Consider the following 18,428-nt stretch of genomic DNA (forward strand, 5'->3'; position numbering starts at 1 on the left):
ACACACTTGAGCTGGGTCTATGTCTCTGGAAAGTGTATGCCTAACCTCAATCTAGCCTCTATAGTTCCTAAGATCTCGACGTTCATACAGCCAGACTAACGGACATTAATAGATCGACTCACCTATTTATCCTGATCAAGAATATATATACTTTATATGGTCAGAAACGCTTCATTCTGTCTGCTACATACTTTTCAACGAATCTAGTATACCCTTTTACTCTACGAGTAACGGGTAAGCCGGGAAAGGAGTTTTACCATGAATACTTATGATTTGTTGAAACAGTCACTAAAAGTTATTTAATTTTATTTAAAAAATTAAATTTTATAAAAAAAAAAAAAAAAAACAGACCTTCTCTTATGAACTTATTAGCTTACAATATGTAATTAACATACCAATTACTAATCACATTAATAACTATTTCCAAAAATTATCTTTCTGTAGCCTTAGTTTATAACTTTTGTCTACAACGTACAAATACATATAAATGCCAAACCAGATTTTTCTTGCATACATAAGCAAATATGCGTTTTGTTCTTTTGATTATTCAGAGGAATTATATTAACTCTAGTTCGTTTATAGATATTAGCACTGCTTGTCGCTTCTTGCATTTATTAATTTCCTTGACGCCTGCCACGGAATAAAGTCTATGAAATATGGAAAATTCCCCTTGTTGGACCCGCAGTGTCATCTGTTAGCAATAAATGCAAGCCGCAGGCTGAATCAAAAAACGCGTGGAGCAAAGGGAAATAGTTAAACAAACGGAGAGGGTACTGAAATAAATTAATTGGTATTATCTTCCTCAGTGTTTGTCCCACATAAAACCCATTGGTATTGATTGATCTGATTTATTCAGTTAGAAGTTATTCAGATTGCTGGAAAGTTTGCCATTTCCGTATCTTGAGACCAAACAAGCCAATGGCCAACTTATTATTAGCTTGCTGTTGCTGATTGAAAATTATATGTGATGAAGTGATTTACCTTATGCATTGTCAGCTGCTGATTATTCGCAGTGCAGCCGCAGCGTGAACACAAATTGAACATCGAGACGATGCCATGCGAAGCGTCACTGACCCATTGGCGGCATTAAAAATAGCACGCCGTGGAAATGGAAAAGCGACTGCCCCCGCGGCGGGAATTTTCCTCGCGGCGGCAGCGGCAGTACAACAACGACAGTACAACAACGAGGGGCACCGATGACAACGACAACACCACGACGTCGCATGCCGCCGATATGTTGCGGCAACAAGCCACTTCGTGGATGCTGCTGAGATGCTCGGCGGCGGTTCGTTGCCACTCGTGCCGCCTCGCCTGGAAAAGTCGGGGCAAGTCGGGGAAAGTCGGGGAAAAGCCGAGCGAGGGATGCAGTTGCCGGCAGCTGACGGCCAGCGCCGAAATTCAGTCTTTGCGCGATTTCCAACTGCTGTGGTCCAGCGGACAGGCGACGCTCGAATTTCGCAAGTTAGACATTGTCGAGGTTTGGCGAGTGCTAAGAAATATACCCTGCTACCGTTTTCCAAACTCCACTCGAAAATCAAAAGTGCCAATTTTCGAAAAATCTCAAATATCTTAAAATACACGTAACACTCTGTTTTTGTGACCTCCCGCGAGTGTTGATTTATTTGTTGAGCTTAAGTGCGGGTGTAGCGCACGTTTTGGCTTTATTTTGTTCGAGTTCAATGTGTGAGTGAAAATTCGGAAACAGAAAGTGCAGCGCCCTCCAAATAAAAAACACGTGCCACATTTCTCGGGTGAGTGCCAAGATACAACTACGGTGTATAGTAGCCAGTAGCCCCAAAAACTGAACAGCAGTAACCGCAGTTCGGGGCTTTTGGGTGATGTGGAAAGCGGGCCAACTTTTTGCTGATGCACAGTTGTTATGACAGCGGCAAATTGATTGATTGACGATGACCGGGCGGGAAATGATGAAACAAATGCCCGAAAAGGTGACTTTACCAAATCAGATATCATATATTTTCAATAGTCCAAGCTAGCAAGTTAGAAAATCATAAAAAATAAATGCACTGAGCTCTGGAACATTCGCTTCGTGCAGCGAGGCCCAGAGATCATAAAAAGTTAATTTTAGATTAATAAATCCTATTAAGTAATTGCCAGCTTTACGAGGTACAACGCCCCCAATACCAAACCAACTGTCACTTTAAGCTGTGGACTTTTTAAAGTCAAAAGAATTTAAGCAATAAGTTCATAATCCCCCGAACTATGTGCTCCACACACATGTACTGACTTCCTCTATGAACCACCTAAATGGCTACTGAATTATTTAAAATAAGCAGAATTCTTAATTTAATAAAATGTGTACAATCAATTTATAATTAAAATGTATTTTTATAGTTTTCAATAACAAACTTCAGCTATTAAACTGATGTAGCACATTAAAGACTTTAACAAAAACCGCATCAAATAAATTTTTTGGGCTTAGTGGCCACAGTTTGCTGATCCTAACGGATATTCCAAGTAAAAACTGTTTGTCTATGGGAAACATGGCATTCCCTTTTTTTCCTTCTTGTAAATAAAATGTGTTCAATTATGAATTAATAACAGTGGACTATATGTTGCAATTTAAATCATTTGTTGGTACTTATTTGTTTGTGTAATCTCTCAGGGAATATTATAATTTTATTCAGCCAAGTAGCACAAATCTATAAAACTGCACTTAATAGTAGTGCACCAAGTTAACCATATTACATATGTGCTCTATGTGAATGCAAGTGAAGTAATGTATCGTTTTTTCTGTCATTTTTGGTGTCTCCTAATAGAAAAACATGTTGAATTTTGCATTTAAAGACTCGCTTTTAAGCTCCCCTAACAAAGAATATAGATTATATTAATATATTTTTGAACTGTTTGAACTGTGAGGTTCTTCTGATTTTAATACAACTTGGGTGCCTCTAAACACAACTTTTGTGCGCAAATCCACAGTTGAATTGCACTTTTTCTACAAGTAACCATGGGATATATAAAATATGTTATAGAAAGCACTTTCTAAAGCCTAGAACTACAGTCAAAAAGTGTTCAAGTAGACCGAAGTGCCTTTGGGAAAGCGCTTCCTGATTTGAGCAAGATGTGTGTGGTTCTGTTGAGCGACGCCTGGAAATGAATATCCTGCTCGAATTTGGAGTTTCGCAAGCGAAGTTCTTGAGCTGTGCATCATATCAATGTGTGCCCCAGAAGTTGCTCCTTCGACTTTCACCCGCTATTTGGATATGGGAGATATGGGAGGGCGCGTGTTAAGTAAAAGAATTGATTTGGCCAGGTGGGCTCTGAAAGACGAGGGACGAAGGACGGGGGTGATGGGGAAGGGAAAGGGAAAGGGAAAGGGAAAGGGGGAGGACCGTGGCCTGGGCCTGTGGCGCCTCCCGGCGGAATGCAAGTGAGTAACCAGCAAACAAAGCTGAAGCTGAATAAATAAGCACTCGGCACCCGGCACGCGGCACAAGGAAAAATGACTGCAAATACAAATACAAATGGTAATACAAATGGAAATGTTGCCTAATGCATTTTCCATCTTTTTCAGCTGTAGAGCAGAGTAGCAGAGTAGCAGAGTAGAGCAGCAGAAATACCAGTGGCACATCAAAAGCCAGTGGAAATGGACAGTAAATAAGTGTTTACAATTTTTTTGCCCCCACTGTGCGCGGCCTTGTGGCACCATCCCCGCACTCTAGTACATTTGTTGCTCCTTTTCCTGGCACATGAATTTCAGCGGAAATTGTGCAGACCCCTGCACAGCCCGCTGGAAATGAAATCTCAGTGAAAAGGTGGGCGACTCAGAGGGCGGGGTCGCCGGGAAATGGCAAACCTTGTTTAGCACGGTAAAATATTGCTTACCAAAGTGTGGATAGCACTTTTTTGGTGTAACTTGAGAAACTAATGATCAATGTGTCTGGCGAACTGATGGATATGATTTCCTTTAACTTGAGTGGTTGTGTTCCTGCGTATTTCCTAAATATTGATAGAATTCGATGCCTGCTCCCCAAATGGAAATCCAGCTATTCGAAACCACATTTGGTATACAATAGTATTTCCAAGTTCCTTTGACTTCTACTTGTTAGCTAAAAGAGAGAACTCAAATCTCCTCGTCATAAATAAACACTCCCATCGCCGGATCTTTAAACTTGTAAATATATTAAGTCGAGTATGAACTTACTGCACTTTGCGCTTCTGCTTCTTTAAAGTACACTGTTGGCTTATGCTAAAGAATTTCCCTTTTATTTTTATTTGCCATTATAAGGGACTGGCGCGCCTTTGTATTTTGCAAATTTGGGAAGCGACTTTTGCCCGAAAATCATATTCATTCATTCGATGTCTTTAAGCCCTTTCTATGTGGGATCTGCAGCTGCTGCTGGCGAGCAGATAACTTTATTCCATTTGGCGAGATGAGATGAGATATATTTTTGTATTTGTGCGCTGCGCTTTTCATTAGCGAAAAAGAATTGCACTTGAATGCAGCAGCAGCAGCCGGGACAAGTGCTGCAATTACTACATAAAGTACTTGTAACGAGGCAACTGCCGCTGCCACTGGAGCCGACTCCGAATCCGTAGCTGAATCCGATGCTGAAGCTGAAGCTGAAGCTGGAGTTGATGTTGATGTTGATGCCAGCCAGCGTCCTTCTATCTATCCGCCCAACCAGAAAGCAGCACTCCCAGAAAGAAGTTCCCAGTTCCCCGAAAGCAGCGCTAATTTAAGGCAATTATTTGTGCCACCCGCCTCATTGCACAGTGAGGCAAAGCAGTCGGCGGGAGGCGGATACCGAGCCTGTGCTCACGTGATTGCCAGGACACCAGGTCTTGGTGTCCTGGGACTGGCAATTGCATTGCCATGGATACGACAACTGCGTCTTCAAGTGCATTACGCGTAGACAACCAGTTGCATTTGCATGTGTGGCGCACTTAAGAAGAGTTGCTAGCCGCATGAAGCTGGACTTACTAGCTGGCATCATCAGGGATATCATTAATTTTATTAAATATTCAGAGCTGGCTGCCCATAGGTGTGTTTCTATCGAATCACTAACTCATTCGTAGGGAAGCATTTACTTTTCCTTCCCGGTTACTCGACAGTCATTCAAATGCACTTTAAACTCCCTCAGTTACTCGCTGTACCTCCAAAGTTGCTCACTTTTCGATTGTCCACATTTTGCTTTACCGACTTTAGAGTTAATTTCATTGTCACATTTGTTGGAAATATCCAAATACATTGTTTTTACCCCACTTTTAATGCGAGTCTACGTATGTATGTATGCTTTTACTTATTATGGATTCAATTTAAGTTTTATTCGACTTATATTACAAGGTACACGGGCACCTTGGGTTGCTAAAAAAGAGGCACAGTGCGCCGCTCTCGGCCATTCGTGTCTTTCGGTTTTGGCATTCATTTCGAGGCCTCACTTTAGCGCTTCCACTCCCTCACGCCCCTCACGCCCCTCTCGCTCGCACACATTTAAGTACATTTATTCATATTGCTCGGTGGGTGAGCGGGGAGCGGGGAGCGGGTGGGGTGTTGGGGGTGAGTGTCTAAGGCTTATCTGCCATTCACTCATTTGCCATGTCCGTTTCCGCTCCACAGCTCCACAGCCCCCAGCCTCCTGCTTCCTGCCCCTGGCCCCTCCCCTTGGCCATTTAATGCACTTATTCATTAAACTAAAGCACAAAAATATAAAAATAAATGAATAAGAGGCGCGGCGAAGGGCAGTGGCAGGATGGGGGTTACGAGGAGTGCGGGAAAAATAGATGGCGAGAAGGCGCAACAAGAATGAAAATGAATGAAATAAAAAATGTAAACATACACAAGTGCAATGCAAATTAAAGCAGACAGCAAAGTGGCTGCGCTGCGGGGACGAAGGCGGTGGAAAGGGGGAAGGGGAGGTGTGTGGTTTTGTGGGCGCAAAATGGGGCGTGGCGGAGGGGGGTAGGACTCTCTGCGAAGAGGCAATTCATTAGCTTTAATTTAGGTAAATGTCCTTGGTCCTTGTGGCGTTGCCTCTTGCGGTGAATGTCGCAAATGCAACTAAAATGTTGCGGTTACCGTCATTCCCACCCACAGCCACGCCCCCCAAACTGATACACTTGGCGAAAATATACACATGGACTTAATAAGAAATATATTCTGTCGCAGGGAACTTTTGGTGCCACTTAAGCGCTATTCAAATCGCCTATCTGCAATAAGCATCGTTTGGCAAGGCCATTGTCCTGGGTAAAATGACGTCGGTGAAACTCCGGGTTTCTCTCAGTGCATGTGTGAGTGTCTTCCCATTCCGAAACTTGCTTAAAATTTAAGGTGGCCCCGCATGCGAGAGTGCTCCTCCTACACTGTCGCACAAAATTGCGTTCTGCGGTGAATTTTGATTATTCCATCTGGGCATAACCGATTCACCATCCATTCACTATTCACCATTCACCATTCACTAGCCAGCCTTTTTCTGGCCCACACACTTGGTTGGCTTTGGGTGTGGCAATTGATTTGGTAAGAGAACATAGCTATCAACCAAAACTGACTAGTTGGCTAACTTGTTGGCCGACTATCAAAGCGTAAATGACATATAAAAGGTGTCGAGTAAAATCATTATTTATTTGGTATGTAAGGGAAAGTTCTTTTGCTCCTCCCCCCTTAGTTTCCAAACAGTTAAACATACCCTTGATACATAGTTGAGGCTATGCAAAACGGCATATCTGCGTATTAGCTTTTTGTTTTTGCCATCAAACAGAAGCATTGCTTTAGATGGGCATCAGTTGGTCCTTGACTCCTACGTAATCCCTCTTTTTAAAGTTATTTGGACTGGTTTGTGAGGGGTTTCTCACATACATAGGGATCAGCACCGAAATGCTGGTAAATTGCATGTGTGTGCGACATCCGCATTAGAACCAGTAATACTCCTTTTATTCCCTTGCAGCGGGCTTTATAACTTAAGCAACAAATGAAGGAACTTCCAATTTAATGATCGGTACAGTGGAAATAAATGATCTCAAATAGTAGGACATAGTGAGGATCGCAGAAGTTGTAGGCATATTACCATTACTATTTACACATTTGAAATCGGTTAAGAGATGAGCACTAAGGGCATGGTTCTGCCCGCAAGGGTATATGAACTTCGACTAGCCGAACCTGGCTTCCTTTTTTGTTTAGATCCCATTTGGCACCCCTCCCTCAGCCGCTGATCACCCAGTTGAGCGCCCCATTGGAGCCCCGTTCTGCCCATTTAAACTCCCTCTTTATCATCACCATCTCCGTGCAGCCCTGACATTGGGACATTGGCACTCGTTGTCATCGGAGCGGGAATCCTTGGTGGGAAGGGCAGTGGCTGGGAAAGGAAATAAATCATTTCGAAAGGGGGCACGCAGTCAGTGGGGCGTAGGGGCTGAGGGGCTGAGGGGCGGCTGCCTTGTGCCTTCTGCCTAATTAGATAATGTCAGATGCAGCAGACGTCGGAGCGGAGGACATGTCTGCAGCTGACTCCCCGCCCGCACACATTCGCACACATTCGCACACTGGCACTCTTGACCCCAATTAAATTTAAATTATTTGAGTGCTTCTTGAGTAAAACTAATTGTATTGACCGACGCATCTTCCTTCCGCTTAAATCACTTGAGCACTTGAATGCTTCACTCGCACATCTCCATTGTCTGCCAGTGTCTGCCATTGTCTCAAGTGTCATGTGTTTTGCTTTATCCGTATCGTATTTGTTTTTTGTGTCCGCTCTGGCTTAATTCAATTTGTCAAAGCGCTTGCAGAAAAAACATCACAACACAACACAACCCAACACAACACAAATACACTTCAGTCGGCTGGCATATTAATGCGTCTCTGGCCACTCATTAATGCACTGCATAATGGACTCCGAGGGCTGGGCACCCGACTACGTGTTCCCGCATGCATTTCGCCAATGAAGCTGATCCCGAACTAAATCCCCGATCCACTTTCGATGCCATCTATGTTTCTGGAGCTGACGAGCTGTCGGAAATGGGTAAAAGTCAACGGAAATCGGACGAGTCCATCGGCCGCACTGTTTGCTTTTCCAATTCTACACGATTCTCAGGGACAACCCACTGAATTCAGTAATCAAAAAAAATCAAACTTGGAGGCTTGGTTATTATAGCAACATTTATGTATTTTGTTTTGAAATAACTTTAGTGCAGTAGTAAATAACGACTACTACTAGTTGGCAGCAGAGGTTTTCAAAATAACATTTTTAATGGTCTTTAATTTTTTCAGGAATTCAAGTGCCTTATGTGCTTTCTAACAAGAGCTCTAATTATAATCTAAAAATTGTAAATCATATGTGTTACCATTTCTTTGCTATTACAAGCAATGACTTTATTATTTTATTAATATTTTGATGGAATGAGTTTTTGACTTAAGTTTGCTATAATACAATGGTATAAACCCTTAACGACCTACAACAATAAAACTATGATATATATTCTATTAATATTAATCAGTTTTCCGACTCTTTTGATTATTTAACAGGAATTATATATTGTCGATAAGCGGGTGTATACCGAATTAGAGCACTTCCTTATCAAATTGTTTCCTTTCTTTTTCGAATATTCCCATGCCAGCTATAGTTGTCCGATCCGATTTACTACTACCTGTACTATAAAGCTTCAAAACTGTTTAGCTGTTGAAAAAAGAACAAATTTAAAAAGATTTTTTAAAAGTGTGCGCCTGTACAAAGTTTGGGCAAAATTATTAATTATCATCAACAACAAAAACAACATCAATAACAATCACTCTGCATTTCAATCCCTCTTCGGGTGGCAGTCCTTAACCTCTGCACCCATGGAAATACTTTCGCTGAAATTACATAGTTCACCCATCTGACCTTAGCCTGCGCATTTAAATGTTGGCTAGAAGGGGCTAATGTCTTCCGTCTGGAAACAAATTGCGGCAACTGTTGTGGCCACTCGACGGCTTCAAATTAGTGCTGCTAATAAATTATAAATGCCTTGGAGTACCATATTTGCCAGTCGTCTTTAATAAAATGTATAGTGGGCCTGGCAATTAGTGGAGATTGCTATGCATGCAGGAATACCCGGAAAACTTGTGTCCTTCCTTCCCTTCAATAGGGTTACCTCGTAGTATACATATATATGTATGTATGTATGTATATAATCCCAAGAACTGGGGACAAAAGAGTGGTGGACTGTTTGTACTTTGGAACAAGGCAAACATTTGTTGCCTGATTACTTTTAAATTATTTTGCTGCATCGTTTCAGGATTAGGATTTTCCTGGCTTGCATAATAAAAAAATTAGAGTCATGAAAGTCCTTGTGTACTCACACAGAGAAAAAACGGTTGGGGCAGGGGAAGATTTGTGGCTGTCCAGTGGCGAGGTAGGACATACATACAACATACAAACATACAAACATACAAACATACAAACATACAAACATACAAACATACAAACATACAAACATACAAACATACAAACATACAAACATACAAACATACAAACATACAAACATACAAACATACAAACATACAAACATACAAACATACAAACATACAAACATACAAACATACAAACATACAAACATACAAACATACAAACATACAAACATACAAACATACAAACATACAAACATACAAACATACAAACATACAAACATACAAACATACAAACATACAAACATACAAACATACAAACATACAAACATACAAACATACAAACATACAAACATACAAACATACAAACATACAAACATACAAACATACAAACATACAAACATACAAAAAAACATACAAACATACAAACATACAAACATACAAACATACAAACATACAAACATACAAACATACAAACATACAAACATACAAACATACAAACATACAAACATACAAACATACAAACATACAAACATACAAACATACAAACATACAAACATACAAAATTACAAAATTACAAACATACAAACATACATATATATGCCTATACGCACACGACCAAGATGGCTCTTTGAGGCTCGTCGTACGATATTATGATATGCTTAAACAGCACAAATCTGTTTCATAATTTATCGTTCCATTGGTAAAGTTTGTTAGAGGGAAGACGTATTTAATGCATACAGCTGCGTCCGGAAAAGTAGTAGTTGCTCCTGGTAATGAAACTAATATGGCCAAAAGCATGAGATTTTCCGATTCTCCTAACAAAATAATAACAGATAAAAACAATACAAATAATAATGAATAGATATCTAAAGCTATAGTGCTATGAATAGCAGTTTTAAAATATAGGAAGTATCAGGCAATGCATTTCCAGTACAGTAATTTATTTAATCCACTGTTAAACATTATTTTGAATGTTGTGCATTATTATTCTGAACACCACTGTGCTTAAACGTACTGAAGCATATGCCATTAATGGATAACAAAGCAGCTACAGATCAAAAGATACCAAAAATGTCATGAATAAATATGAATTATTGGAGTACAAGCAATGAAATACAGAGATCAAAAAATTAAGTTGTATAATATAAAGCCTAAAGCCCATCTTCAAATCAATTTTGTCCTTCTTTAACAAAACACACACCCTCAGATATTTTTTATTTACCCCTTGTTTTTATGGTTACATTTCCGACTTCATGAGAATATACACATGTCCCTCTTTTGGTCTGTTTATGTGTGGAAATTAATGAGCTCTTTGCGGGGCTTAAAATAATATAATAGCTACAATAGGGCAAACACCAACAAACTTTGTGTACGAAAAAATGCTGGAAAAGGGACATGGGAAAACAAGAACAGATGCTTTTGCAAAAAAAGGGTTTTCAAACGGACAAGACAAAGCAACAGCACACAGCACACACCACACACAACACCACACACAACACCACACATAGCACACAGACTCCACTCACTCACTTGCGAGGTGGGCACAAAAAGGGACACAGACACATGTCGTATACGTCATATGCGCTAATCAGCGACCCAAACCAGAACTTGAACCCGAACCCGGACCCGGACCCGGACCCGAACTCAAGCTGGGATAGGCAGCCGGATGCGGATCAGCGGTTTAGCGGTACCCTCATCCTTCACTAGACTCGGCTGGAATGTTTTTGGGACACTGTCTAGGCCCATTCCGTGTTGCACTGTTTGAAGGCACAGTAGGATCGAATTACCGATGCACTCTTAATTATTGTGCATTCATAGAACTTGGCGTGCTGCCTAGATATGAAATTAATTGAAGCTTTTGCACCCATGGGTCACTTGGAGCTGAAAGTCACTTTTAAAGCTGCTCATGGGTATGCTGAACTATACATATGTAGGTATGGGATTTTCGCTCGTTGAGACTTAGAATAAATTGGGGCTCAAATAGGTGAACAGCTAGTAAAAGTAGGGAGGCTCAAATATGTACATACTTTACTCTGAAATAATATATGATGGGTGATGTGTAAATGCGATGATATCTCAATTTAATTTAATTACATCTCAATACTATACATCTAATGTTAACTTCTTTCCACTGTCTGCACTTAAAGGCCACTGCGAATGCCGATTTGGGTTTCAACCCGTTCTCGAATGGAGACACGACTTCTGCGTCGTCGCCACGGAGGCTGCTGTAATTCTTATTTATTTTTTGTTATACTTTACGAGAGCTCACATAAGAAGGATGTCAACATAATTTAAACATCAAAAAAGTTTCTTTTTGTTTCGCTCCCGTTTTATACTTTATGTTATGCTGCGTTTACGGCTTTGGGTTAGGTGGCCCCTTTATTCGCTGCTCCTCTCTTTGGACCGCTCCACTCCCCCACTCACACTGAATAACCTTTTCGTTCCCTTATGCTTTTGGCCACAAATTGGGCGCTGGTGAAACATGTGTTTTTGGGAGCACTGAGAGAAGACAATTTTGGTTTCATTCCTTACTATTTATTATGCATTGTTTTATAATAAACTTTTATTTACGCTGATCTCCAGCGTATACTTAAATCCAAGTGTTACAACAACGGTTACGAATAAGTTACGTTAAAATGAACAAAAATCGAATTTACTCCAAGATAAATCGAACCAACTTTTCTTAATCGATAATCACAATACATATGTCTGTTGTAACTTAACTGAAGTCAAGTTATTAGCTATTTACGTTAGTTAGTTATTTACGAACGCTCAATTATGTTGCTATGTCAAGAGTCTAAGTTATTACTGTACAATTAAACGGGAATTCCTACTGCCAGCCCGTTTTCCTCTGTGTACCGAAAGATAGCGGCCCAGACACGTAAGCCGGGTCCAAGAACCGAGAAGACGGGGCCTCTGAGTGATGTATGACCGGAAACGGAAGTGCGCGCACACGGCTGCCGCCTACTTTCACGCCCACTTACGCAATTTCACAGTTGGCATATCCGCATGCGTGCCTGTGTGCATGTGCGAGTGTGCGTGTGCGGGGGTGTGCGGGGGTGTGCGGGGTGTGCGAGCGGACTTATTTACTTTTCGATAACACCGAGCGCGAGTGGTCAAACCATATGCGCTCGAGAAGGCCGTGTTGTGTGAACTGGATTTTATTATTTTAATTTTATAGCACTGCTATATTATTTCATTATTAAACGACTGTAATTATGTGCAATCTTTGCACAAATATGCAAACAGATAGACGCACACAGTTGAATTCAATTTTATCGCCGTTTCGCATGAGTTGGCACTTGGCCACGAAAAACACTGAGCGTTCACACATTTTGACTTTAATGTGGGGTCACATGGGTGCGGCCAAAAGGTCAGGCAATCATCCAATAATTGCTCATATTCACTCATATATCGCTTAAAAGAAGCGTACCTAAGGAGTTTTTAATAGAAACCAACAACCTAAGGTAATGTAGCTTATTACGTTTATTTTATTTAACGAGTTCAACGAATGTAATTGTAATATTGCATTGTTGTCAAATTCTTTATTTGCTAATCCATCGCTACAGAATTAACTATCATTTTAATATGCATTTTTATATCGGTTAACCGATATGGCGCCACTCATACGCTAATTGCGTGGCATTAGCTTACGCCTATTCCCCCTATTATCCGCTCCCTTTGGCTATGCGTTTTGTTATTGAATTATCTGCACCAAGGAACTGAACTGGGCTTCACAATTAAATGCAAATTCGGCAATTTGGCGCAAACACAAGAACCAAAACCCCTGAAGCCACCCATCCAGAGGGGGCGGTGGCCAACTGTAAATAATTAGCCGATAACGGTGTACAATCACACAAAGGCTTGCAACAGTATCGCCAAAGTAATGATGCACCATAAAAAACGACAGCCGAAACATGTCTATTATGTGTTATCGAAATGCGACAACCGCCTTTGGGGCAGTTGCCATTTTACTGGCCACAATGTGTTGTGCGGGCGGAATGTGGGAGCTCATCAAAAACTGGCAAAGCGGCTTTAATGCTGCCCAAAAAGGGGCTGTATGCATTTCAGTTCTGCATTTCAGAATTACTAAACGCGATTACTTGTTAGAAATGCCATAATTGTAACAGGCAAATCGCAACTAAATATGTACGAGTATTGTTCGACACTGGAACTCAGCCAATGAAGGGCGACTGCAAAACTGAATCACTGAAAATTATTCAATATTTATTGGCCACAAAACCCCGAGAATCGAATGATAATGCCATATAATTGACAGCCGATTTATGTGACATTTGTAAATGGAAAAACAACGCAGAGAATTTGTAGCCACCGTTTCTGTTTATTTTTCCGGCACATTTGTTTTTGTTGATTCAGATTCGTTTCAATTATAAATTTATGACTTCCACGAAATCTGTAGCGCTGTCTAGCTGTAATTGCCAATTTTTTGACAGAAGCCACATAATGTGATTAGGGAAATCAGGAAGAAGTAAAGACGTTTATTTGAAGCGATTATAGAAGTATAAAGAATCGAAAACCACTACCTCTAAATCGTAAATCCTAAAAGCCTTGACCCGCAAAATGTATTATATATAGAGCTTTCAGTGCAAAAGAATTTAATTATGAAAAACCTACCATTTGTAAACGCATTTTGTGCAGCCAGTAAACAATAACTTCAAATCCTCAAGCGCGATTTTATCAGCTGCACATTTAATCATTAAATGGCACCTTGCTGAAAATTAATTCACATATACGTACACTGGGGAAAAATATAGACATGCATCACTGAGTTGACCTCAAACCATCTAGTTCCCATACAGTTCTAGTTCCTATACATACTTAAGTAAGTTAATTCACAAATTATTTAAACATTAATTTTTTGGTTATAGATCCATAAATCGTTCGTTTAACCATTTCAGAGTTCATATTTTCGTTCACTGAATGGGCTTACAAGCGCTTCAGCTAAAAGCTAGAACTCCCGGCACTTTCTTAGATTATTTTCCTTTCGTCTTAGAATCGCACTGCAATGTCTAAATTTGATTTGGGGAAATTAACAAAGAGCTGGCCCGGAGAGCTGAGTGATTAAATCACTGAATGCAGCCTGCACACTCGTGCAGGTTGCGATCAAGTGCGAAGTGAGTGAGTGTATCGATGATGCAAAACATTTCCGTCACAAAACGCTGAAGTGACACGTTAAAATGATGCTTAAGTTGATGCTGACTCCTGATGCCTGTCATTTCCCTAGACAGTTTTCCGGGAGTCAGGAGGTGGGTGTCTGCTGCACAGGGAAAAACCTCACGGATACTCGATGCAAAGGAGCTGGCGGCTAAGCCGTGAATGAAGTCGGTTTAGGTGGGATTGCATTGCTTACGACTTGAAGTGCTGCGAACTTGTAACTGGGAAATTGGATTCATTGGCTTCGAATGGGACAACGCCTTTATTTTACTTGTATATAAATATAGTGCTTAAGATCAAGCTGTGATCACTTAGGCATCCCTTAGAACAACGTTCATATAGGAAGTACCTGCGATTAGCTAGAAGGAAGATCTCAAATAATTATATTTATATAACTACCACTGGACTCTCAGTGTAGCTGGTGGGTGGAGAGTGGTTGCCGTGTCATTGACTCGCATGGCGATGTCCCCAAGTCGCTGGCATGGCAAATATGTGTGTCAACTGGCAGTCGATGCCACAAATGCATTTTCCCTTTTCCCGCTTCCAGTTTCCCTTTGTTTCCCTGTGTCTGTGGGTCTGTGTGCCTGCCTGCCTGCGCTCACATTTGTTTTTCGCAGCCAGATCTGTCTGTGTGTCTATGTGTCCATGTGTCTGTGTGAAATTCCTTGCATAATTTCGCCAAAGCATCGCCATTCGCCATTTACCATTTGCCATCGAAGCTAAATGGGCGGCAAAGTGTGCAGCTTGTTCGGCAGCAAAATGCTAGCAATTTAAGAGGAACTGCCACGAGAGCCACTGCGCAGGCCAGGAAGCGACTTCGGTTGCCCTGGCCACTTTTAGCCAGCTCAAGTACTTTTCCTGCTTTTCCACAACAATTTTCACCAATAAGTGTGTGCCATACACATTTGCCCCCATAAGTATGCTTACTTATATGCCCTAAGCTGAGGGCATAATGCTGTCGCTACTCCACAACCACTATATCACAGGCGCTCCTTGGTACATGAGGACCAGAGACTTCGAACGCGATCTAAAGGTGCCAAATATTGTAAAAAGGATTCAGGAGCTAGCGAAAAAGTATAATGATAGGCTAGAATCTCATCTCATCGCCTAGCGAGGCGACTAAGTATCGCAGTCCAAAGTCATCGGACAAGAACGAGAAAAAGACTGAAACGCCACCACCCTCAAGACCTGATTAACCGGGACTTGACATAAACCTAATACATATGAATCCTTTCAATTCTTTACAATATATTATTATTCCATTTCCTTTAATAACTACCCAATGTAATCAAATAACTTTGATATCAAGAAAAATTCGTTTAAAGTAACACAGATTGGATTAAGTTGTCCAATAAGGGTAATAGAACGCTAGTCCAAATAAACAATATCATTAAATATTGCAAAAAAAAAAGCCTAAACTAATAACTACAGAACGGGGAGAGATATTAAGCTTGGGTTTTTTGTATGGGGTTACAAAAAAATCACAATGCTTAATATTTCTTTGCAGAGCTGGATGAGAGATGTAACCAATTTATGTTTTAACATATCAAAACATGCTCTATAAACTCCAGGACATAAGTACGAAGCACTACGCTACACAGTGGCTTGGGGAATAGGGAAGAGGAAATTAGAGTATTTGCATGTGGCTGCTAGCAAACCATTCGCCACTTCGAGTCTTATTATTATATTTTTTAGCTTTTTACATAAAATGCGCCTGGTCGGCGCCTTGGCAAATGACAGTAAGTGGTTCAAATGTGTGTTGCTGGGCCAAAAATGCTAACAAGAAAACTATTATCCGCAACCCAGAGGAAGTGCGGAAAAGATTTTTCAGGCAGTGCACGTTCTGTCGGGATTTTTCTTAGATTGCCAGGCTATGCATTCCACTTACACTTTTACGCCTTCCCCTCGGATCCTGGCTCCTGGCTCCTGGTTCCTGGTTCCTGGTCGATTGTTTTATTTGTTCAGCATGCCCCTTTTGCATTTAATGACGTTGCCGGCGCCTCCTTTGCAGCTGTCCCTGCCACTTTTCAATGCATTTTCATTTATTATGCAAATTGACGTTTCCCCTGCTTATTTTCCGGACTTTTCCAGCTGACGGCCGAGCGGCGATGGGATAAGAAAATATTTGCCCAAGTACTACAGTTTTCACGTCTTCCCGCTCCATGGTGCTGCACTTTTTTGGCAAACTAATTTGACATTGAAATTATGTGAAAAGTATGTATAAAGTATATATTTTCTTCGCCCTGTTTCGCCTTTCGAGCAAGCAAATTATGATAAAAAGATCCCGATAAAAGGCAGCACACAGGCAAGCACACAGTGAAGCTGTGGAATACCCAGTGAAAAGTCGGAGAAAGTGGGAAAAACAATTCAGCGCAATGCGCGAATCTGTCAATTGATGGGTGGCGACTAAGATAAATTGCTTGGTCATGTTTAAGGGCGTTTTTGGGGGGTTTTCAGGGGGTTTTTGGACAATTTGTAGGAAACTCCAATTTGTGCTCCACCAAAAAAATTGAGAAATGATTGAAGCTGTTCAAATCGAATTGAATGCGTCCGCTTGGCAGCTGAAAAATTATGAGTTATATGAATGGAAGGGATTTACGAATAAGTCCGTATTAATTGCTCATCGTGCTAGTATTTTATATTTATTACATGGTTGTCTAGAAATTTTTGTAAAACAAATTCAAGTTCTTTTGCAGCGATTATATTCGCATGTATCCTATAACAACTTCTTTGGATCAATAATATTAAATGAATCTAAAAGGAAAACTGCCAGTATACATCCGACAATTTCACGAAAACTTTCATTCAATTTTGTCAATTGATAAATGAGTGCCAATAGCTCTAGTTACACTCACAATTAACCCTCACTGCCGTCGGTTTGAATACATTTGGAATCAAAACGCAAATAATCCAAAACTCATTTTACATTTGCTTTTCGACTTCTGCCCTGCGCTGCCAGCTGTGCGCCCAAAAAATCGACATTATGTCAAACATTGTTTTGATTTATGGCCAAGTTGCCATTTGCAATGGCGCACGGCTCCTTTTTGCCTCCCCCGCCGCACTTTTCCGAGAGGAAAAATCAAATTTTCAATGATTGGCCTCCAGGTCACGTGGCCGGGCAATGTTTATGATCTCCTATCAATTTAATGGCTCGAATCAATGAAATAATAAAACCCAAATAGAAGATCCATTCAACCGGTGCATCCCTCTGTTTTCTCCTGAAATTCTTTTAAGCATTAATTTAATGTTACCCCGAATAAGCGCCCAAATTGTGCTTAAAATAAATATACTATTAGTTTGAGAGGCAAAATTTGTCAAACGGAATGTCATGGTCAAGTGTGGGTAAAACTAACACAATATAATTGATAACAAGTAATTAAATCCCATCATAATTCTGAATAAATAAATTAGAGCTGGTCGTCAAATATTTGCGGAATGTGGGCGTGATTTCGACATTCCATCTATTACAGATAAATACTATTTAACAAGCAGTATTGGATTGGAGTCCACTCGTTCCTCAACACAAATGGCTTTCAGAGAATTCTGAAACACCGAATAATTTTAAAAGTGCTGGTGTTTTTCAATAGGGCTTAATAACTTATCACTGATTGGCTTGGGATTTAATAGGAACAATCAATGCTATAGTTTTTTCAAACTCATCCGGTGCAATTTAGATGTATCCAGCGATGCGCAGTGTAAATGTTTAAATCCAATTTGCATAATGTCGTTAACTCCGGCCATATGTCTTGGTATGTCTCAAGGTTTTTGCAATCAGTTCATGCAAATAACTATATATCCATCCCATCCGGAGCTGCTATTTTTCAGCCCCGACCCAAGTCAACATCCCTTCACCCACTCAGTCATTCAGCCATTCGCCCATTCGCCCATTCAGTCAGCCAGCCAGTCAGACAGT

The 18,428-nt window shown here is 40.7% G+C and overlaps 1 protein-coding gene across 6 annotated transcripts in view; it reads left to right on the top strand.

The window, feature by feature from the left end:
- Positions 1-1,407: 1,407 nt before the first annotated feature.
- The window catches only part of LOC6526233 (chaoptin), a 190,533-nt gene continuing 173,512 nt past the window's right edge, over positions 1,408-18,428 (top strand). For all 6 annotated transcript variants that reach the window (XM_002102006.3, XM_015191226.2, XM_039377680.1 and 3 more), the window contains exon 1: positions 1,408-1,751. The gene's annotated coding sequence lies outside the window, so the exon portion shown is untranslated. The remainder of the gene's footprint in view (positions 1,752-18,428) is intronic.

The sequence above is a fragment of the Drosophila yakuba genome, chromosome X, assembly GCF_016746365.2.
Source record: "Drosophila yakuba strain Tai18E2 chromosome X, Prin_Dyak_Tai18E2_2.1, whole genome shotgun sequence".
Classification (NCBI taxonomy): domain Eukaryota; kingdom Metazoa; phylum Arthropoda; class Insecta; order Diptera; family Drosophilidae; genus Drosophila; species Drosophila yakuba.